Source organism: Castor canadensis, chromosome 1 (genome assembly GCF_047511655.1).
Source record: "Castor canadensis chromosome 1, mCasCan1.hap1v2, whole genome shotgun sequence".
NCBI lineage: Eukaryota > Metazoa > Chordata > Mammalia > Rodentia > Castoridae > Castor > Castor canadensis.
Window position 1 is genome coordinate 12,504,578 of NC_133386.1, and position 27,768 is coordinate 12,532,345.

The window sequence follows — 27,768 nt, forward strand, 5'->3', positions numbered from 1 at the left end:
ACTTGGTTCCAAATCTAAAATTTAAGTCTCAGTCTAAGCATATGAAAAGAAACTGCCCAGTGAATGTGTGTTGGATCATTTTAGTGGGTTTTGTCTATAATTATTGATCATTTTGATGCATAAATTTAGGTGGTATCAAGTGTCATAGCTTATCCATAAGACTCTTGGCTGGCATATAAGATCATGTTTTAGAGTAACCTTGAATTCTTTGAAAAACAATTAAGCAAATATCTCTAAACATGAAAAACATACATTTTAGAGAACTTGTTTATGATTATTATTCTGTTTGGATAACTTAGACTGTAGCACAATATTGGGGAATTTTGCAATAGTTTTACAGACAGATGAGAATAGATACAGTCTCACTAATTTCTTAAACATGTTGGAAGATTCTGCTATACTAGAAAATTAATGGTTGCAACACGACATTGTATACACTCACTTAGAATGCAGGTCATTTATGATAAAGTTGTTCTTTGCATTGTCCAAAGTCTGGAAAAAGTGATATAAAATGTCTTATTTTCTAGTTCCTTGTTAGGTCATAAATCCCAACCTCTCTACATTCTGACAAAAGAGTCAATCAGTTGATTCTTTTGATTGCTGAGTATGAATGTCAATCATATGTTAATTGCTCATTCATAAACATTTAACATCTACTAACTGCTTATGAACACCTAATATTTTCTAGCTAATGTGTCAGGTATTTCATTGTAATAGAATGGATGAAGTCACCTTTGAAATCCTCTTATAATCACATGAATGAACACTGAGTCTTTTTGGTTAGATTCAGTTACAGCCATTCTGTCCCAGAGAAGGATCTGAACTTGAACTCACTTCGTAAACATGGCCAAGATTTTCCTGTTAGAGCTGGAACACAACCTCTACCATTTTTGGCCCTTTGATTTTCAACTTGATCAATCAACTAGAGTAGTTCTTGCGTAGGTGGAAGGGAGTTGAGAGGAGGACTGTCAAGCAAGGTTTGAGCTGGGCACTAGAATGCTATTTAGTTTTATTTTGTGAGCAGTCAGAGCATTCCAAAGTTATGGAAAGATCAGCTGTCTGAGAAGAACACCAGTCCCCCATATATTCTGAACTGAGAAGCCAATACAGGGAGAGAGATGCTGAGTCACCAAAGCTGAGCAGGTAAGACTTAATGACTCCTGATTCCCTTGGAAGTGACTTTGCTTTCCTGTTGATGATCCAGGGAGTAACAGGATCCTGTACATGAAGCAGGTCATTTTTACTTTAAGTCCTCTGTCTGCTGTGTATTGGGAATGCATTAGCTCATATTGGACTGAGTTCAGGGATTGGGCTTCACCATGTACTTTCCACAAGTTCATGTTTCTGACCATTGTGGAGGTGAGCCTTTTGCCAATGAATGGATGTCCCTGGTCAGTGAGGCATCCTGGGCAACTCCTAAAACTTCCAGGGCAGTGAGACCACTGAGGTGAGTCCCAGAACAGGGATAAAAAAAAAAGAATCTAGGCAGGCTTCTTGTGTCTAACTCTGGCTCCTCCAACAGGCTGCATAGATTTTCATATCCCCAGTGGCTGCATGGCCAGCACACTTCCTTAGGTACAATTATTACTGAGAGTTTATGTGTACTTAAGTGTCTCCACTTTCTGTCTCTAGGGAAGGGGTAAAGGTGTAAAAGCTTGATGCTCATCGAACTTCTTACTCAAGTAATTCTAAGAAATGCTATTATTAACTAGCTCTGTTTTTCTGACAAGGAAACAGTTTCAGAGAGCTTAAGAACTTGGTTCAAGGTCACACAGAAACAGTACACTGAGGATTCTAATGCTAATCTGAACCTAGGTGTGTCTGACCTGAGAGTTCAATAATGCATAGTTGCCTTGAGGGAGAGCAATATAATATAAAAACATAAGAATGCCACATGATTTCTTAGTTTTTAGATAATGTTGCTTTATGCTCATCCACCTTTGCCCCCATTCCTGGAGCTAAAAATGGGTGTAATCTAAGCCTATTTAGTTCAGAGTGTCTTGTTTGGGTGGGTAATAACTTTAGGAGCATTTGGCATATATTTACTTAAGCATTGAAGAAAATCCTGCTCCTAAACACATTTATAGATCAAAGATGAAAAGGGTTGGGACTGAGTACGATGGGAATTTAGGCTGAAGAGGGGAAGGTAAGGAGACTTCAAGATAAGCAGGCAGAATTTTGAGAGGACTTGCTTCAGTAGTCTCTATTCATATTTCTGTTTATTATAAGACCAGAAAAAGTCTTGGAAAAAAAAAAAGAGATTAGTATAAGTTAGCTAAAGGGAAGGAAGAAAGAATGCTTTTAGGATAGCAATTTTAGTAATATTTTTATGTTCTCAACTCTTGCTATTTTCAGATTTGATTTTCTAAAATAATTGTTTTTCTTTAGTGCACATATAATATATTTTATTGCCAATTATGGAGATAAGGAAGGGGAAGATAAATATTTCTCATGATACTTTAACCTTGAAAGATGTAGTTAAAATTTTGGTGTAAAATCTTCGGTGCTTTTTCCTTTTGTAAAATATGAGATAAAAGTATGCTTTGCATGTGAGAAGAGATCTTTTTCCTTATGACAGTTGACCATAGGAAAGTTCAGATATTTAAACTAGCAAATACTTCCAAGAATGGACAAGTCTAACAAAATTTCAACCAGCTATTAGCAGTCATGTAAACCAAAAGAAAGCTGAAGTTAATAAAGGAACAAAAGATTGCTGAGAGAAGACTCCCATATGAAGCTGAATAGGCAAGTTTTGGGGGTGTCATAGCAGGTGGCAACAACTACCTTTAAGAAAAGGGATTATCTTCAATAGACTTGCATTTTTCCACCACTTTGTTTTGGGTATTAGGACCCTGATCTCCAGGTGTATTTTAAGTTTGCCAGCATCACCACTCATATATATGAATTTTTGAGTTTCCCGACAATACGTAGGACTGAAAATTAATGTCTTAAACAGAAATTCTCTATATTCCCTGAGAGATTCACTTCAATGCAGCACAATTTTGAGAATTTAGTCTGCATTAAGCATTGTGGAAAATATCAAATAAATAATTAGATAATAATTGTCCTGACTTACTAATTTATTGGGACAATGAATATACACATGAAACATTAAATTGAAAGACTCCAAGTGAACTATCAAGTATAATCAGGGACAGACAGATTCAGGACAGCACAGTTGTGGCAAGAGAAGCTGAATGGCAGTAAAAGGAGGGTTGGTGTCAGGTGAATGAGGACAAGAGAAGACCACTCTGGCAGGGCAAAATGGGCTCATAGCTGTCCCTGCCTCTCCCTCCCCTGGGACCTGAGTAGAATGGCTTTTGTGTTGCTGTATATTAGGCAGCCTTAGAGTAATGGGAAGAACCTGGACCACAAGTGGGGATATTTTTGTTCTGCTAGTTGTTAAGGTGAACCTGAGGTTGTTATCTTCAAGTTTTCGTCTCATCATCTGTGAAATGAGTAGCAGCATTTTTTAAAACTATTTTTTATTGTACAAAATAACTTTCATTATGACATTTTCATATATGTATATAATGCACTTTTATCATAGTTACCCCCATTACCATCCCACACCAGTCCCCTTTGTCTTCACAAATAGTTCCTCTTCTACCATATAGTTCCCTTTCTACTTTCATACATTTAAAAAAAAATCTAGATTCCTCGTATGAAAGAAAACATTTGTCTTTCTGAGTCTGGCTTATTTTGTTTAACATGATGATCTCCAGTTCCATCCATTTTCCAACAAATGACATTATTGTATTCTTCATTCTTCTTTATGGCTGATTCAACTTCATTGTATACCACATTTTCTTTGTCCATTCATCCAGTGATGGGCACCTAGGCTGATTCTACAACTTGGCATCATACTTTTACACACCTTAGAGGCCTTTGGGGTCCCTATGAAGTAATGTGTGTGATTGTGCTTTGTAAGTTACAAAAAGAGGTATAAGTGTGATGATGATTTACTGGATGTACAAAGAGAAACCAGGGTATGATCTAAAACCATCTTGTGCCAGTGTGAGCAATTTTAGAGACTTGTGTACTTGGATCCAATGTGAAAAGGCTTAGTTTTACTTCTTTTCCATGCATATGCATAACATAGGGTTCATAAACACATAACGTACAGCTCAAGAAGCAGGTCATACATTTCAGAAAATATTATCAGTCTGATTGGATAGAAGTTATCACTGGGGCAGAAGTTGTTGATTGACACATCTATCCTTCTTTTTAGACCAAGGCATAAAGGTATTATAAATTACTGTCTTAATATAGTCAACTCAAAATGAGGTAGTAATGAGGTTTAGAGCAAGCAGAAATGAGTAACGTGCCCCAGCACCTGCAAAGGAGCTTATCAACCTTGGTATTGTATCATTCCTTCCTGGATCATTTAATAGATTTAACAATTTGTTTTGTCTTGCCTTACACATTAACTTTCTGGTGGACAAAAGAAAAGGCCAAAAGGCATATTGCAGGAAGGAGATGCAAAAGAAGTGTGACGAATCCCCACACTCCATTTGAAGGCTGCTGAGTAAACTAGTGAATTGCCTGTCTGGTTTTGGTCTTTGTGCTGTCTTCCACCATCTCTCAAAGGTTCCATTTGGGTGAAATCTAGGGCCCTTCTTAAGGGTTCACATTGCTTTTTGCGGTCACTTCATACATACTCGTATCATATACTTGTCTTTGGATTAAGTCTGCTTTGTTGCTGTATCCTTTTCTTCCTAGGCAGCCTCTTGATACAATCAATAACCCCCTTGGCTGCAGCCAAATCTCTGTCCTCTTTCCCCAGCCTCAGCTGGCTGCACCTCTGCTCCATGATTACCCAGACATTTTGGTCTCGTCCTGCTGCTGAGCCTCCATCTTGGCCTCCCTTCTCAGCTCGTGTCCTGCCTCCAAGTGCAAAGGACAGTCTGAAATTCTTTTGCTCACTTGAATGTCAAATGTTGTTGTGTGGTCTGATGTTCTGAATAAGTGTGCTGAAGAGTCAGGTTTTGCAATCTATTTATTATGCATGGAAATGTCTACTCGCCTTACCTTGGGGAGGTTGGAGAGGCTTCATATATTCATAGCTAAAGAGTTGGCAAATAGGAACCTGTTTTCATAAAAGTCTTTTCTTTGACTTTTTGTTTTCAGTGTATTCTTTGAGAAGGAAACCTTCTTCTAAACCCTAAATGTTGTTTACATGGAACCTCCAAGCTCTGACTGTTTTATAATCTACTGAGTGTGTTCCTGTATGTCTTCTCATATCGATAGAAAGAGTTTATGTTGCCTATAGCAGGACAGATAGTAATACACCCAAGGAGCACAGATACCTGGGCAGGTTAAGTGGGCTTTTGAAGGCCATGCTACTAGTGAATGGCTTAGTTGAAGCTTGAACTTTGCTTATTGTCTCTTACATGAGGTTTTCTCCCTCTAGGCCATTCTATTGTCCAGTCTTTAAGTTATCTCTATTGATTTTTCATCTAGGCAAACTTTGAGTTCAAGGTCATCTTCTGTTGCTTAGTCTCCCAGCCTGAGTCTTCCATGGGGGCATTCTTTGCCTTATACCTAAGTGGGCAGGGAAATCCTTGCTCACTTGTCTTTGATACCCAATATTAACAATTGCTGTATAGAATAATAGGCACAAATATATTTCAGCCAGGAGAGAGTTTTGACTCTGTTTATTCTAATCTGCATTTTATGGATAAGGAACTGAAGTCCAAACAGTTTTTTGATTTCCCAAATACTCCCAGCTTGTTAGTGGCAATCTTTAGTTCATAGATTAGATTCTTACTCACAGATTCTTTCCAGGGATAAATTGAGCACATTCTTAGAAGGGAAAGGTCTTGGAATTGTTAGGAGTTACTAACATCAATGTGTGAAGTATCTAGTCAGATTCTTCCATCTGAGAGCGTATTAGGATTACCAAGCCATCTGGGCCACCTCTCCCACAACTGTGGACGGATAAATGACTGGTCTACACTTTTGAAATGTTGACAATGGCTGCATCATTTATTGATGAAGATTCTTTCAGCTATTCTCACTTAAATGAAGATGGTGGGTTTACTTTATTTCTTCCTTCCTCTCTTTGATTACTCTTGTCTGTCAAGGTCTTGCAAACATAAGACATGAAGGCTGAGGAGGCTGGCCATAACTGAGGACAGATGTAAATGAATTGGCTTATTCGAGCATCTAACTCATGATGTTAGTTCAGCAACATTCTGAAAAACACCAGGAAATGAAGTCCATCTAGCGTTGGGGACCCAGGATCCTTGTATTTCCAGAAGCCAGGAGGAGTTCACTGGGAGTAGCGAATGTTGGGCTTTCTATTAAATCAGATTTCTTCCTATTCTCTCTAACCAAAATATCCTGTAGGGTCTGCTTCAAGCATGAGTGCTTGAACATGACCAATATGTTGTAAGGCATTTTGGGGACCTCCAGGTCACACAGGATCAGTTTTCCTCACCCTGTGGTGTAACTACAGGGCCACTTGCTGGTCTCTATTGCTCTCTTGACCCTCTCTCTTTAAGTGACAACTTTTCTCAGTCTCAGAGAGCATTTTGTGCTGACTTGCTGCCTGATGGGGATGCCAGTGATTTAGGAGTCTGCCCAAAGGCTGGTGGCATGGCCTAGCAAACACGAAATCCTGAGTTCAAACTTCAGTACACACACACACACACACACACACACACACACACACACACACACACACACGTGTCTGCACAAGATGGGTGGTGGGGGAGAGAGAACTTTAATTCACATGTAGGACGTGGGAATTCAAGCAGAGCCTCCACAAAATACTTAAGTCTCCAGTTTGATTTGCTGGAGGAGAGAAGCTCTTCAGTTTCTTAAGACTTTTTAATCGAAAAGTTTTTAAACACACAATCACATAAAATGTTCCATGGCATCTTTTTGACATATTAAGCTTAGATAGCCAGATAAGTGTTTGTCCTTCATACTAGGACAGACGCTATGCAGGGAGAGAACTATAAAAATGCCACCATACCTGATATTTCAGTTGCATTGGTCCTGTATGTGATTTAATGAAAACTGTGCCAGAGTTTTCTTGGTTGCAACTGCAGCTTTAAATATGGAGACAAAGGATTTCTTTGTGAAGGTTCCTCTTTAGCCAGCAGGCTGTAGAAAATGTTTTGTCAACCTTCAGCACTAAACAAGGCTTTGCCTCTTTTTTTTTTTTTTTTGACTCTCCAATGATTACAAATAAGGTGTTCTGATAAAGTCAAGAGGGAATCAGAACTCATGAAGGCTCTGTTCCATTCAGTGGATGAACAAACCTGCAAAGGGTATGTTTGTGGATTGGCTTTAATGTTCCATACAATAAATCTTTCTTAGGCAGAGTGTTAAAAGGGAGGCTATGATTTGATAAGTCCTGCTGGTGTTCCTGTTAAAGAATGGTTGTTTTCTCACCTCATTTTTTGAGGGGGTGTGGCATAAATTGAATATGCTTTGTCTGATTGGTTTTTGCTTTATTTTAACTTTGCATTTGTTGTTGTTGGCTGCTGCTGTGCTCTATCAGAGAGGATTATCCTCATGAGGAAGTAATCTGGTGGGGAATATTGAATTTCAATTGTTTTAAACCCACAGGGACTCGGTCTTTCCACCTTGCCAGGAGTCTGAGAGTGTGCTCTTTGGGACGAAGGTATGTGGCACTATATTTTTCCAGATGGAAACTTCAGGTTAGCTGTTGAGCTGATAAGAATTTTTGACAGCATAGAATTCTGAGTCAGACCAAGAAGGCAAACAGAGATTCAAACTAAGACTGCGATGATTTGAGCTCAGATCATAATTTCCCCTGATGTCAGGAGATCTTTTCTTTTCATTTGTTTCCTCACCCGGGAGGCACTTGAACTTTCTCAACACAAAGCTGGTGCTGAACTATTTGGCAGTCAATTGAGTACCGAATCTATGACAAAGTAATCTATTTTCTCTTTTGCATGATTGACTTAGGAAGTCTAGACAAAATTGTTCATGTGAATAGCTACCTCAAAAATACTGCTCTTAGTCAATTTTAAAGGATAATTTTTCCTTATTTCTCCCCAAAGTTAGAATCTGATCTAACAACCTTTTGTGGATCTGTTGTCTAGGATTATTTCGTCTGTCATCTTTTGAGACTTATACTTAGTTTTCTTGAAAAAGGACTTAAATTCTTTTTCTTGCTCTTTATAATGTGCCACTCAGTGTTTTCAGTGTCACTGTATTTCCTATTAATCTGTTGTGGAGCATACACTGAAGGTCAGTAATAGCAGATGAACATGTATTTTGTGGGATATCCAAAATGATAACAACCAATGCTTCCATTGATTAGGTTTCTTAGAAGGATACCAAGAATCTAGAGTAATGAAGTGGAATGGGTACCATAGACATCATCTGGCCTTGCCTCTGGTGTAGAGATGAGAATCCTAGGAAAGAAGTGAGTCTTAAGTGAAGTCATATGACTAACTTGTGGCAGAGAAGAAAGAGATAGTGAGAAAGAAAGATTCTCAGAGTCACTAATGTGCTTGTGCCTTGTAAAGCTCTAAGGTGTGGAAAATTTTTACTTTTGGAGAAATATAATATGCACCATTTCCCAATTGATTTCCCAGTTTTTGACAGAGCACTGGATAACACTAGTGGCCACTGTACTTTAGAAATATTCTTAGTTTAGTTAGCTTGCCCATTCTTTTTTTAATATTTGGATTTCTAGGAATTTATTCTATTTTTAAAAAATTTTTATCATTTTTACATTTACTCACATGTGTATGCATTGTTTGAGCCACCCTACCCCCACTTCCAGGCAAAGCCTGTTCCACCCTCTTGTTCTCCAATTTTGTTGAAGAGAAAACGAGATAATAAGAAAGACATGGTGTTTTTGCTAGTTTGAGATAAAGATAGCTGTACAGAGAAATTCCTAGCATTGTTTCCATGCACATGTGTATTGCAACCCACGTTTGTTCATCTCTACCAGACCTCTTCACTACTTCCTAGTCCCCTTCCCATAGTGGCCTCTGTCAGTTTAAGACTATTATATTAGCTCCTTTACAGTGTACACATCAACCACATTCAGGTTTTAGATTTCCTTCCTTTTTCCTATTCCTCCTGTGTGCATTCTCCCCTTAGTGTGTGACCCATGTCCAATAATATTATATTTATTTTAGAATACATTTATTTTAGGTCTATAATTTGCATATGAGGGAGAACATGGGAATTTTGGCCTTCTTAGCCTGGCTAACTTCACTTAAGATGATGTTCGCCAGCTCCATCCATTTACTTGTGAATGACAAAATTTCATTCTTCTTTGTGGCTAGGTAAAATTCCACTTTGTGTAAATATCACATTTTCTTAATCCATTTGTTGGTAGTGGGGCATTTTGGTTGTTTCCATAACTTGGCTATTGTGAATAGTGCCGCAGTAAACATGGGTGTGCAGGTGCTTTTGTAATAACCTAAGTCACATTCCTTTGGGTATATTCCTAGGAGTGGGATTGCTGGATCGTATGGCTGATCTATGTTTAGTTTTTAAAGAAGCCTCCATATTGTTTTTCATAATGATTGTACTAGCTTACCTTCCCATCAGTGAATGAGGGTTCCTTTTCCCCCTGTATCCTTGCCAACATTTGTTGGTGGTGGTATTCTTGATGATAGCTATTCTAACAGGAGTGAGGTAGAATCTTAGTGCATTTCCTTTATGGCCAGGAATGGTGAGCATTTTCTCATTTTTTTTTTTTTTTGCCATTTTGACTTCTTCCTTTCAAAAAGTTCTGTTTAATTCAGTTGCCTACTTCTTGATTGGTTTGTTGCTTTAATCAAAATATTTTTACTAAGTGAAACAATCTTTAACAGCTGCTATGATTGTACTGTTGTATTTTGTTGGTATAGTTGATCTTTATCTGGAAGAAAGGTATAAAGGTGCAATAGGAGTGAAAATTCAGGATACCAATGGGAATTGTATGTCTATGGATGAGAGCAAAAGTCTTTGGGATTCTCAATCTTCAGGATTTTAAATAGACCAGAATCCTAAAAAGTTCATTTAGATGGAAGAGTTAGAACTCTTAATAGAAAAACTATAAATAAAAGACAGAGAGATTAGAAATTTTTTTTTTTTTTTTTGCCAGGAGAATGAAAATCTTCATTGAGAGGTCCATGTATAGAGAGAGGCATGAACATGGACCTCTTCTCACTGTCCCATTCTCCAAGGCCTGTCCAAATTGTGTTGATAATTACTGTGTCAGTTCCAAAGAAGGTGTTTATAGAGTTACCATTTTGTGTAAAGATAAATATATTCACTTATATATATAAAAAGGCACATCCAAAGAAAACACTTGTGAAGTTGCAGTCCAAATTAACAAGACTGAACAGAATTCATCAGAAAATTTTGTTAGTCTCCTTCCAGAAACACACAAGAACTGTGAGGAAAAAGATTCACATTGGTCACCCACAGCTGTATTCCTGGCACTAAAACTGGGGATTAATACAAAGTAGATGCTCAGTAAATAGTTGTTGAATAAAGTAATCTAGATTATTTTATCAACTAGCTATTTTTCAATTGGAATGGAATGCATATATACATTTAAAAAATCTAAACATTATAAAAGAATTCCTGATGCAAAGATATGTGTACCCTTTCTCAAGATTCCTGTATTCAGTTCTCCTAAGAAGCAACAACTGCAACCTGCCTATTTGTTCAATAGTCTCCTACAATGTAAGAATATGTGGATATGTGCATATTCATATATACATCTAAGACACTTATTTATTTATGCATATGTGTATGCACTTGGCCTTCTATATCTCCAGGATCCTTTCTGCATCCAGGGATTCAACCAACCTTGGATAGGAAATATGTTTTTAAAAAATGTGTCTGTACTAAGTATATATAGGCTTTTGGGGGGTCATTGTCTACTAAAATATGCAGTACAACAACTATTTTTATGGCATTGATAGTGCCTTTTGTATTAGGCATTATAAGGCAATTTAAAGTATATGAGAAGAAGTGTGCAGGTTTTATACACACACATACACACACACACACACATATAAACGCACACATACACCTGAACTTTTGTGGATTTTAGTGTCAGAAGTAGGTTCTGGAACCAAACCTCCATGGATATCAAGGGTGTTAGGGGTATGTATTTTTAAAAAGATACCACATATGAATGTATCTAAAAATATGCATTTTTATACTATATTAGCTGTTCTGCATCTTGATTTTTTTCAATTAGTAACTATCTTTAAATATGTTTTGAGAATTGCCTTCAATAAATGAAAACTTCTATCTCACTGATATTTTCCTTTTCATGTCTTTGTGACTGAGGTTAGTCATCTTTTCATATGTTTATAAGCCACTTGTGTTTCTTTTCTATGAACTGCTTCTAAGTTCTTTGTTAATTTTTCTATTGGTTTAATGGCCTTTCATAACTGATTTCTAAGAGGTCTTTATATATTAAGGAAATGAGCTCATTCTCATATGGGTTGAAATTTTTTTCTTGGTTGATCATTTGTCCTTTGACTTTGTATGGCATTATTTTCTCTGTGCAGAAAAAAACAAAACAAAATTTTTTAATGTAGTCCACACTCACTAATCTTTTTGGTATTTAGGTCTGTGTATTGTTCACAAAAGCCTTCTCCTCTGCAAAAAGGCTTCCTTTCTCCTACAGTTACTTTTAACAATTTTATAATTTTAATTTTATGAATTCAAATATTTGATTCACCTGTAATTTATTTCAGTGGAAATTATTTGAATAAACTATATTCCCTTACTGATTTGAAATTCCATGTTTTGTATTTTACATTTTGATGTATTTAAACATTCTCCAGAATTTTTTGTTATTATGGAAGAGCTTACAAAAATAGAAGAATAAAATAAAGTTCACAAGTACCCATTGCTTAGCTTCAAAATTTTCAATATAATCTTGGTTCTTCTTTATCATCCCCTCTCTACATATTTTTGAAAAGAATTACAGCCATCATACCACTTCATTTTTAGATATTTCAGTGTGTGCATATTAGTTTGGGTCCACCAAGAAGTGAAACCAGAGATAAAGATTTGAGTGCAAATCATTTATTTGGATTTACCCATTAGGAAGTAGGAAATGGATAAAGGGAATATCAAAAACCATGTTGCCACTAACTGTAGTTAGCTGGAGACCCCTTGGAGGTAATAGGGAACACATGCCTGGTGATGCATCTTCCCTGTCCCCAAGGGCAAGGGCAGAGGAACTAGAATATGTTCACTGTCCCCAGCAGAAGTGGGTTGAGTGATGCTGGGGAGTGGGAATGGAGCAAATAGCTGTGAGGATTCCTCCTCTCTTCTAGTCTGCCATGTGCATGGAGCCCTGAAGCCAGAGAAAGCCTCAGGCAAAGGGACACAGATGTTGAGAATTGGAAGTTGGGTAGGTGTCCAAGCAATGGTAAGAACCAAGGGCATAAGGATGCAGATAGCATAATCTGTTAGCATCTCTTTTTTAAAAAGCATAACCACAGTACTGTTATATCAACCTAAAAAATTCTCCAATAATGTCAAATAGTCAGTGTTCAAATTTCCCTGATTGGTTTCTGTTCCTTTTTATTATGTTGGAATTGAGGTACAGTCAATATATTACATTTGCTAATGTATTTTTAAACTGCTTTTAAATTACAGTCTCTCTCTCTCTCTTTCTCTCTCCCTCTCTCTCTCTCTCTCCCTCTCTTTCTCTCTCTCTCTCCGTCTTTCTCTTTCTCCAGGGTTCTACTGCATAATTCAGGCTGGGCTCAAACTCACAATCCTCCTATCTCTGCCACCTGACTGTGCTGGGATTACAGACAGGTGCCACTTAACTTGACTCCCTATCTCTTTTATAGGTAATTTTCAAGCATATATATTTTTTGCAAAGAATAACATAATGATAAAAATGAAGGTATGCAATTTTTAGAGGCCCCCAAATACCACTTTTTTCCAATTTTTAAAAATCTTTTCAAGGAGAAATCTGGTTTAAATCAGTCTAAAGAAGTGTCTTGCCAGGCCCCGGTGGCTCACACCTGTAAGTCCTAGCTACTCAGGAGGCAAAGATCAGGAGGATCCTGGTTCAAAGCTAGCCCCAGGCAAATAGTTTGAAAACCCTATCTCAAAAATAGGCAACTCAAGAAAGGGCTGGTAGAGTGGCTCAAGCTGTAGGAGAGTCTACCTAGCAAGTGTGAGGTCCTGAGTTCAAACCCCCAGTGCTGCCAAAAGAAAAAAAAAAGTGCCTTAAGATTTTCCTTTCCCTCTCCCAGATCTTCTTTATATTTTCTGTCTTTTTTTTTACTTGGTCATTTTACTTTAACATATTCTTCAAGTGTTTCTTTGTGATCTCTTCTGATTTTTAAATATAAAATTGCTAGCCTTTATTGAATATAAATAAAAGTATCAGATATAGACTAAGTACTTGACATGATTTTACTTCATCTTCTCAACAGCTCTATACATTGTACATATATCTCTATTTTACACATGAGGAAACTCAGGCAGGAAGGGTAAGTCATTCATCCAAAATGAAATTTGCATGGATTAGTGTCAGTTTACACATCCAACTCATAGGCATAACCACTATATAGTTTTCATTCCATCTAGGATTCTTTTCCTTAAATTATTTTTTTTGAGAGAAATATTATTCTATTAGGATCTATTGAGCACTTTTTACATAATCCAAACTAGCTGCTGTTAAAAGGAATGAAGAGCTACATCATGATCACAAACCAAATCACAACGTGCATGTGCTTTAGGAGTCGATCGTTTATTGGAAGGGACGGAAGACGAGAGACCTTAAATATTTTCTGAACAGTCTCCTATGGACTACAGGCTGCTTGGTAAGAGCTCAGACCTGACCTCCCAATAAAACCTGGTGAGTGTGAGGCGAGAGCTGCTATGAAATCTCACCAGATTAAGGACTAGATTCCTTGATGGATTCAAGTAACTTTGATTCTATTTAAACCTTTTTATCCTCCTGTCTACAGAGCCATGTTTCTCTAGCTTTTCCCTCCTTGCGTGCACAGAATGATTCATTAACTTGCCCACAGTCACAAGCAGTGAATAGTGAGGAGATTATTTGAGAGCCAAGGTTTTGACATTTTCATTCTTATGCAAGACTCGATGTTTTCATTTCATTCAGTCTGAACACTTTTGCTATATAACTTGGAAAGAGTGAGGATGTTTCATTTAAAATGGGTCCCGTCTTTCTCCTAGCAAAATGAAAAACCCAAACCAACAATATCCACAGAGGAACATTTAAAATTCTCATAATTCTGAAATGCCATAATTAGTTATTACAGGGGGCAAAATAAATATTAAATAATATAAGAATTATTGTATAATTATGTAGTAAGTATATATAATTATAATATTAAATAATATAATTCTATTTCTATTCTTGATATCTCTTTGTAACTCTACTCTTGTGATCTTGAGGATGCCAATACCACATGGAAAAATCTGACTTAATAAAGAACAATGTTAATAAAATTCACTTAATCATTTTCTAAGAAGCTAAATGTATTCCTGTATATCTTCAGTATACTTATGAATAGAAATAATTGAATGGAATGGCAGTATACATTATCACATACAGTTATTTTGTATTTCTCGTAATGTTTTGAATTTTTAAATTAGCTTTTTATATATATGTTTATATATATAAATTATATATAAACTTTAAGTTAAATTTTGTGAACAGAAGACATAGCAAGTCTCAAAACATGTTGCATTAAAATATAATCATTGTCTGAGAATGAGAACACAAATCACAGACCAAAAGAATATCTTTGGCAAAGGGAAATTTGATAAATAAATATTACCTAAAATATACTAGGAACTTTTAAACCTCAACAATGAGAAAAGGAGCAATCTGAAGAGACACTTCACCTAGGAAGATACACAGATGGGCCAAATGCATATAAATGATGCTAAACACCTTATATCATTAGGGAAATGCAATTAACACCGAGATGTTACTATATTCTTAGAATGGTCAAAATCCAAAAATGGTGACAAAACCAAATACTGAGAAGGATATGGAGCAACAGGAACTCCCTATTGCTGGTAGAAATGTAAACTGGTACCATCAATTGGGAAGACAGTTGGCAGTTTCTTAACAAAACCAAATATATTTTTCTCTTATGACCTAGTAGTCATACTCCTTGTTATTTACCTAAACTTGGTATTTGCACACAAAAACCTGGATAGAGATGTTACAGTAACTTCACTTAAAATTGCCAAAATTTGAAAGCAACTAAAATTTACTTTATTAGGTAAATAAACTATGTTCTATCCATACAATGGAATATTATTCAGCATTAAAAAGAAATGAGGTATCAAGCCATGAAATGGTATGCAGGAATCTGAATGGTATGCATATTACCATAAAAGGGCTACTTAATATATGACTCCAGCTAAGTGATATTCTGGAAAAGTCAAAATTTTGGAGATAGTAAAAAGATAATTGTTGTCAGGGGTCAATGGGGAGGAAACATGAATAGGAGGAATGCAAAGGATTTTTAGGGCAATAAAACTATTCTATTATTGTGATAAAATAATGGTGAATGCATGTCAGTACAATTTTGCCAAAACCCATAGAAAATACAGTACTACAGGGACCACAAGTGACTTTGGGTGATAACAGCATGTCATTGTAGGATCATGGGTGCCACCATGGTGGAGGATGTTGCTAGTGGGTGAGACTGAGAGTAGTGGGGACAGGTGACATATGGGAACTTTATCTTCCTGTGAACCTAAAACTGCTATAAAAAATAAAATCTATTAAAAGATGGAAGCATTGAGATTTGCTATAGTCTTGTGCTGTGTTTCTGTCATTGGCACCATTATTTTTATGAAAAATCAGGACATTTGGTACCTGGCACATAGTTGGTACTTAATAAAAGATTGCTGAATGGGGTATTTCCTAACAGGACATATTAGAAATCTAATGTGCTCATCACAAAATTCAATGTAGAACTGGAGAACATGTTTTCTGTAGTAAACTACCACCAGAGATCCACAGAGTCAAGTTTAGTGAGCACTATTAAAACATTAAGGTAGTGCCACCTGACCAGAGGTGGCCTTGGCTGCTTCATCTGCTCAAGGGACACTGAACAAAAATAAGATCATATACCACTGTTTACAGTCCTCCACTTAAATACTTTCAGAGCACCTGAGCAGAGTCCGTAAAGGCACATGTGCTCTATCCCGGCTCACCTGTCTTTTACTTTCTCTCCTTCACCCACTTGTTTCCAGTCATGCTGGCTGCCTTTTTATTTCTAAAGTTTATGGAGGCTAATCCCACAGCCCAAGATAATTAAAAACAAAAACAAAACATCTTTACTGAGACACAATTTATATTTCATGTATGGTTCATTTCAGTATGTATAATTTGATAAGTTTTGATGTATGTGTACACCTACAAAGCAATCAGCACAGTGCAGAAAATGCGATCCGTCTCTCCAATCCTCTCTGTTCCTGTACCTCAGGCAACCACTCGCCTGCTTCCTGTCACTGCAGACGAGTTAGTATTTTCTAAACTTTTGCGCACTTTTTTATGTCTGGGTGTTTCATTCATTGTTATGATTCTGAGATTCATCCATGCTTTACCTGTATCAATACCTTATTACTTTTATTTACTTTCTTTATACAATGGAGAGTGTTCCATTAAGTAAACTGTAATTTTTTTCTCTATTTACTTAATTATGAGTATTTAAAGTCATTTGGCTATTGCAAATAAATTTCTGTGCTTTTGTGTACAAGTCCTTGAATATATATGTCTTCATATATATTGTCTTGGGTAAATATCTAGGAGAATGTCTGGGTTGTCAAAGATATTTGTTTAAATTTTTAAGAAACTGCCAAAAACTGTTCTCCAAAGTAATTGGGCCATTTTGTATTCCCACAGGTGGTATATGAAAATTTTAAATGCTATATATCTTTGCCAGTGCTTGGTATGATCAATCATTTTAATTTAAATTATTTTATAGGTATGAGTGGTACATTGTATTCTTAATTGTCATGACTTTGAATATCTTTTCATATGCTCATTTGATATGTCTTCTTTCATAAAGTATCTTTATATCTTTCATCAGGGTTTATTATGTTGTTTATTTTCTCATTATTGAGTGTTAAGAGTTCTTTCTATATTCCGGATATCATATATTTATATATTTTGGATACTACATATAAATATGATTTTCAAGTATATTCTCCTGGAGTATAGCTTGTTATTTCATTTCTTAACAGTGTCTTTCAAGAAGTTCTGAATTTTGATAAAACATCCTATATTTTCTCTTAGAAATTTTGAAGACTCACATATTACATTTATGCCTATGATCCATTTTGAGTTAATTCTGCATGCATATAAGATATAGATCAAAATTAAAAATTTTTGGTATATAGATATCCAATTGTTCCAGCAAAATTTGTTAAAAAGATTCTCCTTTCTCTAATGATTCTGTAGGAATCTTGCCTTGTATTTTTCTTGTCCTAGTGCACTGGCTCGGTCCTTTAGCATAGGGTTGAATAGAAATGGTAAGAGTGGATATCATTGCCTCATTCCTGATCTTAGGGGGAATCATTCAGTATTTCACTATGAAGACTGGTATGAACTAGAGGTTTTCATAGATACTCTTTATACTTGAGAAAGTATTACTAGTTTGCTGGGAGCTTTTTGTTTGTTTGTTTTTGAACCAGTAAGAAATACTGGATTTTGTTCCATGCTTTTTATGTGTCTGTTGAGAGAATCACATGGTTTTTCTCATTTACTATGTCAATATGGTGATTTATTCATTGATTTCATAGGTTGAACCAACCTTGCATTATTGGGAAAAATTTCTACTTATACATGATGTAATATCTTCCTTGTGTAGTTTTGGATTCAACTTGGCAAAGCCTTGTTAATAATTTTTCACCTATATTTATGAGGTACACTGACTTGTAGGTTTTCTTTTTTTAATGTATTTGCCTGATTCTGATGTCAGAGTAAATACTAGTTTTGCAAAACAAGAGGGAAGTTTGGCTTTTCTACTTTGAAAGAATTTATGTAGGCTTATTATTTCTTTCTGAAATATGTAGAATAATTTACCACTGAAGACATCTGAGTTTGAAACTGTTGTGGGAAGACTTTTAAGTATAAATTCAATTTCTTTAATACATAAGGGGCCATTCAGTTATTTTGTTTTTCTGTTTGTGTGAGTCTTAGTGATTTAAGGAGTTATTTCCTAATTATGCAGTGTCTGTAACATATGGTGACATCACCACTCTCATTCTTTACAGAGCACCTCTTGTGTTCACTGATAATTCTTTATCATTTTCCTGTTTCCTGATCTAATCAGTATGTTTTCCTTTATTCTGCCTATTTCAGCTTTATTTCATTTTTTTTTCAGTTTCTTAAGATGGGAGTTGAAGTAATTGACTACAAATTTTCTTCATTTCTAATATAAATATTTTAGTGTTATAAATTCCCCAAATACTGCTTTGCTGCACTGCAAAAATTTTGGTATGTCAGTTTCACTTTCAGTTCAAAATGCTAATTTCCCTTTTGATTGATTCTTTGATAACCCATAGGTTATTTTATTTTTATGTTTATTTATTTTTGGGCAGTGCTGCATTTTGAACTTCGGGCTTTGCACTTACTTGGCAGGTACCACTACCACTTCAGCCTCACCTCCATCCCACCCATGGGTTATTTTAAAGTGTGTTATGTTGTTTCCAAATATGCAGAGAGATTTCACAGGTACATTTGTATTATTTATTTTTAAATTAATACCACTCTGGTTAGAATATCCTTTGTATGAATTAGAAATTTGAAGATTTATTGAGAAATGTTTTATACCCTGGAATATGGTATCTTGGTAAAAATTCCAAATGCATTTGAAAAAAAAATGTACATTCTACTTTTGTAGGGTGAAGTGTTTTATAAATGTAGGTTAGGTCAAGTTCATTATTAATGTTACATTTCCAATTACTTTCCTTATTTTCTGACTGCCTTTCTGTCAATTATTGAGAAAGATGGAGGTTTTTTTTTTTTTTTCCTTTTTCTCCTGGTCATTTTTTTATCATATTCTGGATTTTGAAGCTCTATTATTAAGTTCATGCACTTTTAGGATATTTAATGTCTTCTTAATAAATTTACCCCTTTGACATAATGAAATGCAATATAGTTTGTTTTAAATGTACTTTGTATGATATGTATACACACACATATATTGGGGGGGGAGAGAACTTTCTTTTGACTGCTATTAACATTGTGTATCTTTTTCTACCCTTTTCTTTCTTTCTAACCTATTTGTATTTTTCAACTTTGGTGAATTTCCTATAGTTTGGTGCTGATAGCTTTTTTGTATCCAATTTGACAGTTATTCTTTTATTGCAATGCCAAACGATTTGCATTTATTGTGCTCTCTGGTTGGTTTAAAACTCATCACACTGCTGCTGTTTTCTATTTGTCCTGTCATTTCCCTTTCCTTTACATCTTATTCTGTCTTATTTGTGGTCAACTGAGTATTTTTAGTGTTCTTATTTCATCTCCTTTGTTGGATTATTAGCTATCACTCCTATGAATGCACGAGGGACACCCTCCACAAGCCCCTGAGGTGTCTTTTTGTGTAGCAGTCTTGTCCTGTTACTCTGCTCTGGCAACCTTAGCAAGACATCTCTACTTTCTACTCACGTGGACCTTTGCTTGCCTGGGGTCCCCCTCACTTCCCTGGAGCCTGGAAGCTTTCTCATGCATTAAGTGGGCAATCACCTGGGTCCCTTTTGCTTTCCACCTGTCATGGATCACTGCACTACCTTACCTGAGTTCCAACATTGTCAGGGCCAGTGTTTCATATATTTTGACTGTTGTTATTTCCCTAAGAAGGAAGGTATATCCTGTCCCTGTTACTTAATTTGGAAAGGAAATGAAAGTAAATCCTGAGATATGTACTGCCTTTTCCCTCAGCCTGGGATGCTCTTCCTCCTCAGCCTCACTCGCCAGTCTTTCTTATCATTGGGTCTCAGCTCAAATCTCACTCACTTGAAAGTTTTTCTGACCAGCAATCCAAAGGAGTCACTCAGTCATTGTCACATTTTTCTGTCTTCTTGTCCTTAATATTACTTTCTGATACTTTTCTGGATAATTTAAGCTTGCTTTTTAAAAATCTTTTTCTTACTGTATTATAAACTTCAAGAGATTATGGACCTTGTACGTCACCTGTCTGATTTCCTGTGTCATACGATATAACAATGTGTGATAAGTAGCAAGGACTCAACAGGCAGTTGAATGAATGAATAAATCCTTATCTTTTTTGCATTGTAAATTATATTGTAATTACTTAACATGTTGTCTGTGGACCAGGAGTAGCTAACAAACTGTTAAGAGACCACAATGAGGGAAGTAAAGAAATTGAGAATAAACATTTAGGAAATAGATATTTATAGGATAATTTTATGCCTACTAAAACTTATAATAAAAATTATGTTCTTATAGTTTGCATGTCTTTCTTACATTTTATTTTCTCCCAGTTCATTTGTGTTTTATAGATAGAATTATCAGTCTGTGATGGGTTATAATTAAAAAGAAAAATTGCAGGGGGGAGAAATGAACCAAGCCTTGTATGCACATATGAATAATAAAAGAAAAAAGAAAAAAAAAAGAAAAATTGGCTCACATGATAGTTTGAATGGCTCTGGAATGTATGCTATCATAGATTTGTCTTAAGGACGTCAAATTTCAGGAAAGTCATCCAATTGTGACTTACATCTGAGTCTGACGTTTTTATTGTGACCAGGGATTGCTGTTTTCCCTTTCCATTCTTTCTTCTCTGGCAGTAAATTAATGTTATCTCCTGGAGGGAACACTTCTATACAGATTATTCGGAGTTCTTTTGTAAGAACTTGTCTATTCTCTACTAAATATTTAATCTTTTATTAATCAGTATGAACTCATCTTGTACCTTGGGATATAATTTAATACTGTTATCTATTTTGTTCACATTGTTTCAGCTTTGGCAATTTGTTCTTTCACATTGGCTTCTATATCCCTTAGATATGACCCTATGCTCACCCGCCCCCCGCCAAAAGAACCTTTCTTTTAGTTCTTACATACATTTCAATCTGTTTTGGCTGTTATCACAAAAATAAAGTAACTTGGATGTTTTAAGCAACAAACATTTATTGCTCACAGTTCTGAAGGCTGTGGAGTCCAAAATCAAGGCACTAGAATGTTAGATGTCTTGTGAAGGCCTATTTCATTGTTTGTAGATCACCTTCTCACAATGTCCAAAAAGGGTGAAAGGGGTGAAGGAGTGCTTCCATCTTTTTGTAAGGGCACCAGTCCTATTCCTAAGGGCTCATTGATTACTTGTAAAAGTTCTGCATAGGTTAGGATTTTCTACATAAGTTTTATTTTTCAAAAAATTAAGATTTCCTTTAGAAAGAGTTTTACCTTTTTCTTTCCAGGTCTTTAAGTCTTTTTTTTTTTTTCCTCACCTCTTATTTACCTTATTACATTGGTTAGTACTGCCAAGAAACTGGTACTGGAAGTAGTGAGATAGAATACCCTTTTTCTTGTTCCCAACGTCAGGGTTCATTTACTATATCACCACAAATGTGATGTTAGTTGTAAGCTTTCCTGTAGATGGCCTTATATAAGATGAAATTTCTTCTGTCACTTCTCAACCTGGAGGATTTTCACTTGGTTGGTTTTAGACAAAAATGTGCCTTGAATTTTGGCAAATGTACTTTCCAAATCTATTGAGTTTCTTCCTTTTTTCTTCTGTTAATACACGGATTTATATTGATTGGTTTTCAGATCAATTAAGCCTGGGGAATTTTTAGAACTATTTACCTGAGGGATACTGGTGTATATTTAATGCCCATGTCAAGTTATGGTATCAAGATCCTGTTGTCCTTATTTAAAAAAAAAATTTACTCCTTCACCTTCTAAAAGATTTTTAAAGATTCCTTGGGTCCTTTTGATGTTTTACCTCTCCCAATGGTTGAGAAAAAAATGTAAACATACAAGTCATCCTGAATTATTTCCTGAAATGTTTATCTACTGTGTAAAAAATTCATGAGTAAAAATATTTTGCATCATTTTTTGGTTTTACTTATCCACATATTGGAATTACTTGCTTTCTCCTAAAGCTAACATAGACATTTGAGGCAGCAGATCAGGAATCAAAAGGCAGCACTTATGCATCTACATACACTCTTGCTTGTTTGAGAAATAAGTAGTAGCCTAGGAATGTTTTGAGTATTATACAGTGTGACTGAATACTTTTCATATTTCTTCACAAATACAAAGTCCAAAGAGAAAATGTCTAAAAATCTACTGTTATCCTCTTATGTTTTTCATCTTCTCAACTTTTTTATTGTGGGTAACATTTAAAATTTTTTTATTAGGATATATTTGTTGTACGGGGAGATTCACTGTGACATTCCATGTAGGCTTATATTGTACATTGGTTAGATCACCCCAACCATCTTTCCCCCTCAAGCCCCTCCCCACCCCACTTGAAAACAATTGCAAGAGATTTCTTTGTTCTATTTCATGTAAGTATATGACGTCCATCAACCATATTTCCTCATCTTAATCTCCTTCATTCCCCCTCCCCCTCCCACAAATATCCTCCTTACTGTACCTATTTTACAGTCTTGTCTTTCATTATTAACATTTAAGTTGAGGTTCAAAGAGGTTTCTCAATGTATCCCTGCTGTGAGTATACTTTACTTTGGTCCATTCAACCCCTTCCATTGCTCTCCCTCACCCCCTTACCTCTCACCATTTTTCAACAGCTTTCAATACACATGCTTATGTATATGATATTGTTGACTCTCTGTCACTCTCTTTTCCTTTCCCTCCTTCCCCGAGTTTCATAGGGTAGTTCCACTGTTACAAACATGTTCTGTATATAAATGTGTATATGACCATGTTTGTTTTTGTGTATACCTTTATCTTTTGGATCTGTCTTCCACGTATGAGAGAAAAACATGCTGCCTTTGTCTTTCTGAGCCTGGCTTACTTCACTTAACATTATGTCCTCCAATTGCATCCATTTTGTAGGTAATATTTTTAAAATTGACTTATTGTATAAAAATAATGGGTTTCATTATGACATTCCACACATGCATATATTGTACTTTGATCTTGTCCTCCTCCCTCTTAATCCCCTCTTTCTAAATAGTCTTCCCATTAGGTACATGTATTTTTGTTTGCTTGTTTGTATTTTTAAAAACGTTTGTATTAGCATATATTAGCTGTACAGTGGGATTTACTGAGACATTTCCACATACACTTAGATTGCCTTAGTGAGGAGCACCCCCACCATCTCTCTCCCTCATCCCCTTCTTCCCCTACTTAAAACAATGACAACAGGTTTCATTGTTCTCTTCCATATAAGTGTATAAAGTACATGGGCCATACTCCCCCTCCCTGTCCCATGAGTACTCACCCTTCGCAGGACCTGTTTGACAATCCTGTCCCTTATTTTTATGTCCACATTCATTGTTAAAAGGGGTTTTGTAATGGTACTTCAGCTGTGCACATACTCTATATTAGTCAGATTAACCCCTATATTACTCTCCCTTGACCTATTCCCTCTTCCTCTCTTATTCAATAGCTGTTAGTGCATTTTTACAGATGCATTCAATATTGTTCACTCTCTATCATGGATCCAGATTTCACACATGAGAGAAAAATGTGTGTGTTTGCCTTTCTGATTCTGGCTAATTTTGATCTCCTGTTCCACCCACTTTCCTGCACATGACATAATTTCATCCTCCTTTGTGGTTGAGTAATACTCCATTGTATATATATGTCACATTTTCTTTATCCATTCATCTGTTGTTGGGCACCTAGGCTAGTTCCATAGCTGGGCTATTGTGGGTTGTGTTGCTTTAAACATGGTGTGCAGGTATCTCTATTGTAGGGTGACTTACATTCCTTTGGGTATATGCCCAGGAGTGGTGTAGTAGGATCATATGGTAGTTCTATTAGGTTTTTGGGGAAACTCCATAATGATTTCCATAATGGCTGAACTAACTTAATTGCAACCAACAGTCTATAAGAGTTTCATCTTCCCCCTCGTCAGTATGACATTCCCTGTGTTAGTGTGACAGGTATTAAGAATATTAAGGATTGTTTAAATTTTCAGATGTACCAAAATGTTTATCTGAGTCCAAATTTTCTCAGTGTCATCAAAACAAAGCTTTTCCTCAGGACTCTTGAGGCCAATTGTACTCATTTGGACCTAATCTTCTTTTGTGTTCACCAAGCAGTTTCTCTCCGGAATCCAATGAGCTGTGAAGTGGCTGAAGTGGCTGAAGGATAAACAGGGATGAGAAAAGAAAACAGCAAGGTCTTGAATTAGACACATACTGGAAAAATACATCTTGAAATGATCGAAACCATCATTTCTTTGATTTTTATTTTTTTTAACATGTGAATTATGATCAGCTTCTAGGACTTATAATTCACTCAGGAATTTTTTTAATGTTTTTCTTTTTATTTTCATTTGCTCCTACTTTGTTTTGTTATTGCTTAGATCAACCACATATGAACAAACACGAGAAGGCAGATTTGTATACTGAAGCTAAACAACTGAATTGAAAGACAAAGACAAGTGTACTCTAAATTAGTGTTAGGAAGGACATATTCTCATGGTTAAATTATGCTTCTTATTTCTGGCAAAAAATGTTTGAGTCTAAAATACAGTTGGCCTCTTTTATTAGGAGAGAATGAAAATAGATATTTATGCTGTGATTTGAAATTTTGGAGATGTAGGAATGATTATATGGCCAAGAGTTTTCTCTTTTTTATTTTTGGAAAGCTCTTGCTTGAGCTGCACCTTGGGAACATGAAACTAGCTGATGTCTGTGTTCAAATGCAACCTCGCTGAACTTGAAGTATCATATCAGAAGCCAGTTGTGCTCTTGGAGGGTTTTGTATTTAAATGGGATATTTTCTCCCTTCTTATCAATTGAATTTTGTGTTCCTCACACTTTGATAAAAATAAGATATGACACATGCATTGGTTAGGCTTGGAAAGTAATGATTGCTGGCCAGATAGAACCCTGAAGCCAGAAGAGGGAAATTGAGAAGGAAAAAGGCCTGGGAGGGTCCATTTCTATTTTCTTTGCATAGAAAACATCTGAGAATGAGAGTAGAAAAAATGTTTTGTACAAATGAAATTTTAAAATGTTTAGTCGGCACATTTTTTTCAGTCATGTTATGATGAGAAGCAGATGTAGGTACTATTAAATCATGTCAAATATGAACTGCCTGTGTACCCTGTACATATGTGTGAATATTTAACTAGAAAAATAGTCTCACGAGAACTACTCTGCAGTGATCTTGGAAGCAGGAAGCCACAAATTATAGGTCTGAAATTTACCATACATGGCTTATGAGTCCAGATAAATAAAACCAAATGAAAGGACTCTGAAAATTTTATAAATAGCTCATGTTTATTGGTAAGGGGGAAGGAAGGGTAAGGATTAGGGAGAATATATTATCCAAGCTTAATCTGTACATTTAATTAGAACCAGAGCACTAAGGATACTGTGACAGAAACTTAGTCATGCACTTGAATTTCAGATAGATTAGTTGTCACCATATGTAGGTGACATACATATATGTAGGCAACATTACTGTGTAAGCACAGTTTAGCCTCAGTTAGATTCTAAAGTCAGCACACAAGGTCAAGCTCACATCAATTCAGATTTGCTCTGGAAAATGGGAAGTGTCATGTCTGAACAGACTCACCTGGGTTTGCTAACGTAGGGTGTTGGAACAACTATTCAGATCTCTGGTTTTGGATTACAAGGTTAGCTTTTATTTATGGGTCAGTTGGTGGGGGAAAGCAATGACTAACATCAGGTGTATGTTGTTTGGAAAATATGCATCTTTAAAAGGAGAGGCACTCTATGATTGTAGGTGGAAATAAAAACAGATTTGTGCCTTTCCTAATGTGAAGCTTAGTCTGCTTTAGGGGAGGAGTAGAATGAGTCTGCCTTATTTTGTTTCTTTGTCTCCAAGTTTAATTTTAATTTCATCTAAACAGTCATCTGTAATTATGTTCTTTCCTTTAACTTATTTTCTTGAGGTGTGGTCTTCACACAATGAAATGTGCCAGTTGTGAGGGCTCTGGTTTTGTGAGTTTTGGCAAATGTACATTATGGAATCCACACTACCACCAGGCACAGGATAGTTCTCTTTGTGCCCAGCACCCTCCCCTTTCTTTTTTCAAATTTTATTTTGTTGTTTTTACATTTACTTACATGTGTATACATTATTTGGGCCACCTCGCCCCTCTTCCTCTCCCTCTTCATCCGGGCAGAACCACCCTCTCCTTTTACCACTGGAGGCAGCCATTGCTCTATTCTCCTCCATGAACTTGTCTGGCCTGTTGCAGAGCATCACGCCAGCATCACGTCACTTGTTCAGTGCAGTGTGTGTGAGATCAATTTGAGTGTTGCATAAATTATCAGTAGTAGCTCCTTCCTGTTTACTGCTGTGGAGATGCATGCACATATATGTGTATAAATATTTTCCTTTCTCTAAATACTAAACAGTAGAGCTGAGGTCCTAAGGACACAGTTTTTGGCCAAGAGTAAAGGTGCCAGAAGGAGAGGGAAGGGACTTGACAGAGGGCAAGCACTGGTCCCCCTTGTGTGAAGGAGAGGGTAACATTGGGACAACCGAACCAGCATTTTACTGAGTGCTAGCTAAAGTAAGCGTTAAGAATTTGAACATTTAACCTTGATTCTATGTTCTTGCACTTTATTTTAATTAATTTCTCAGTAAATTCTTATTTTTAGATCTTCACATTTGAATCTGTCTTCCTTGTTTGAAGGCAGATAGCTGTATCAATATTTTGTAGCCAAATACAGGGGTACCAGACAGCTTGGTGTAGTTCACAGGCTGAGACAGATAGAACACAGACCTAGGATGCTGTCATCGTCAATGTGGATCCTGGGCCATTCCCGCTTGCGATCCTTGCTGCAGAAGAAGGTGACTTTGAACCTCAGATCCTCGTTCTGCATCTCGTCATGAACCTTGCAATTATATTCAGAATAAGATCTTTGCTAGTCAGCTTTCTGTTACTGAAACAAATACTAGAAACAATCAGATTAAAAAGACAAAAGGTTTATTTTGGCTCACAAATTTGGAGATCTCAGCTCATGGTTGGAGGCCCCTTTATTTTTGGGTGGGTGTTGAAGCAGTACATCATGGTAGCTGCATTGCTCAGAGGAGAGAGAGCAAGATGATGTTCTCCAATTCCATCCATTTACCAGCGAATGATAACATTTCGTTCTTCTTCATGGCTGCATAAAATTCCATTGTGTATAGATACCACATTTTCTTAATCCATTCGTCAGTGCTGGGGCATCTTGGCTGTTTCCATAACTTGGCTATTGTGAATAGTGCCGCAATAAACATGGATGTGCAGGTGCCTCTGGAGTAACAGTCTTTTGGGTATATCCCCAAGAGTGGTATTGCTGGATCAAATGGTAGATTGATGTCTAGCTTTTTAAGTAGCCTCCAAATTTTTTTCCCGAGTGGTTGTACTAGTCTACATTCCCACCAACAGTGTAAGAGGGTTCCTTTTTCCCCGCATCCTCGCCAACACCTGTTGTTGGTGGTGTTGCTGATGATGGCTATTCTAACAGGGGTGAGGTGGAATCTTAGCGTGGTTTTAATTTGCATTTCCTTTATTGCTAGAGAAGGTGAGCATTTTTTCATGTGTTTTCTGGCCATTTGAATTTCTTCTTTTGAGAAAGTTCTGTTTAGTTCACGTGCCCATTTCTTTATTG

General features: G+C 36.3%; 1 protein-coding gene across 5 annotated transcripts in view; it reads left to right on the forward strand.

Moving 5' to 3' along the window:
- Ipcef1 (interaction protein for cytohesin exchange factors 1) overlaps window positions 1-27,768 on the forward strand; it is a 166,012-nt gene that overhangs the window by 8,502 nt on the left and 129,742 nt on the right. Inside the window, exon 2 of one of the 5 annotated variants that reach the window (XM_020185139.2) lies at window positions 7,582-7,636. The exons of the other annotated variants lie outside the window; for them this stretch is intronic. The gene's annotated coding sequence lies outside the window, so the exon portion shown is untranslated. The remainder of the gene's footprint in view (window positions 1-7,581; window positions 7,637-27,768) is intronic. 5 annotated transcript variants of the gene reach the window in all.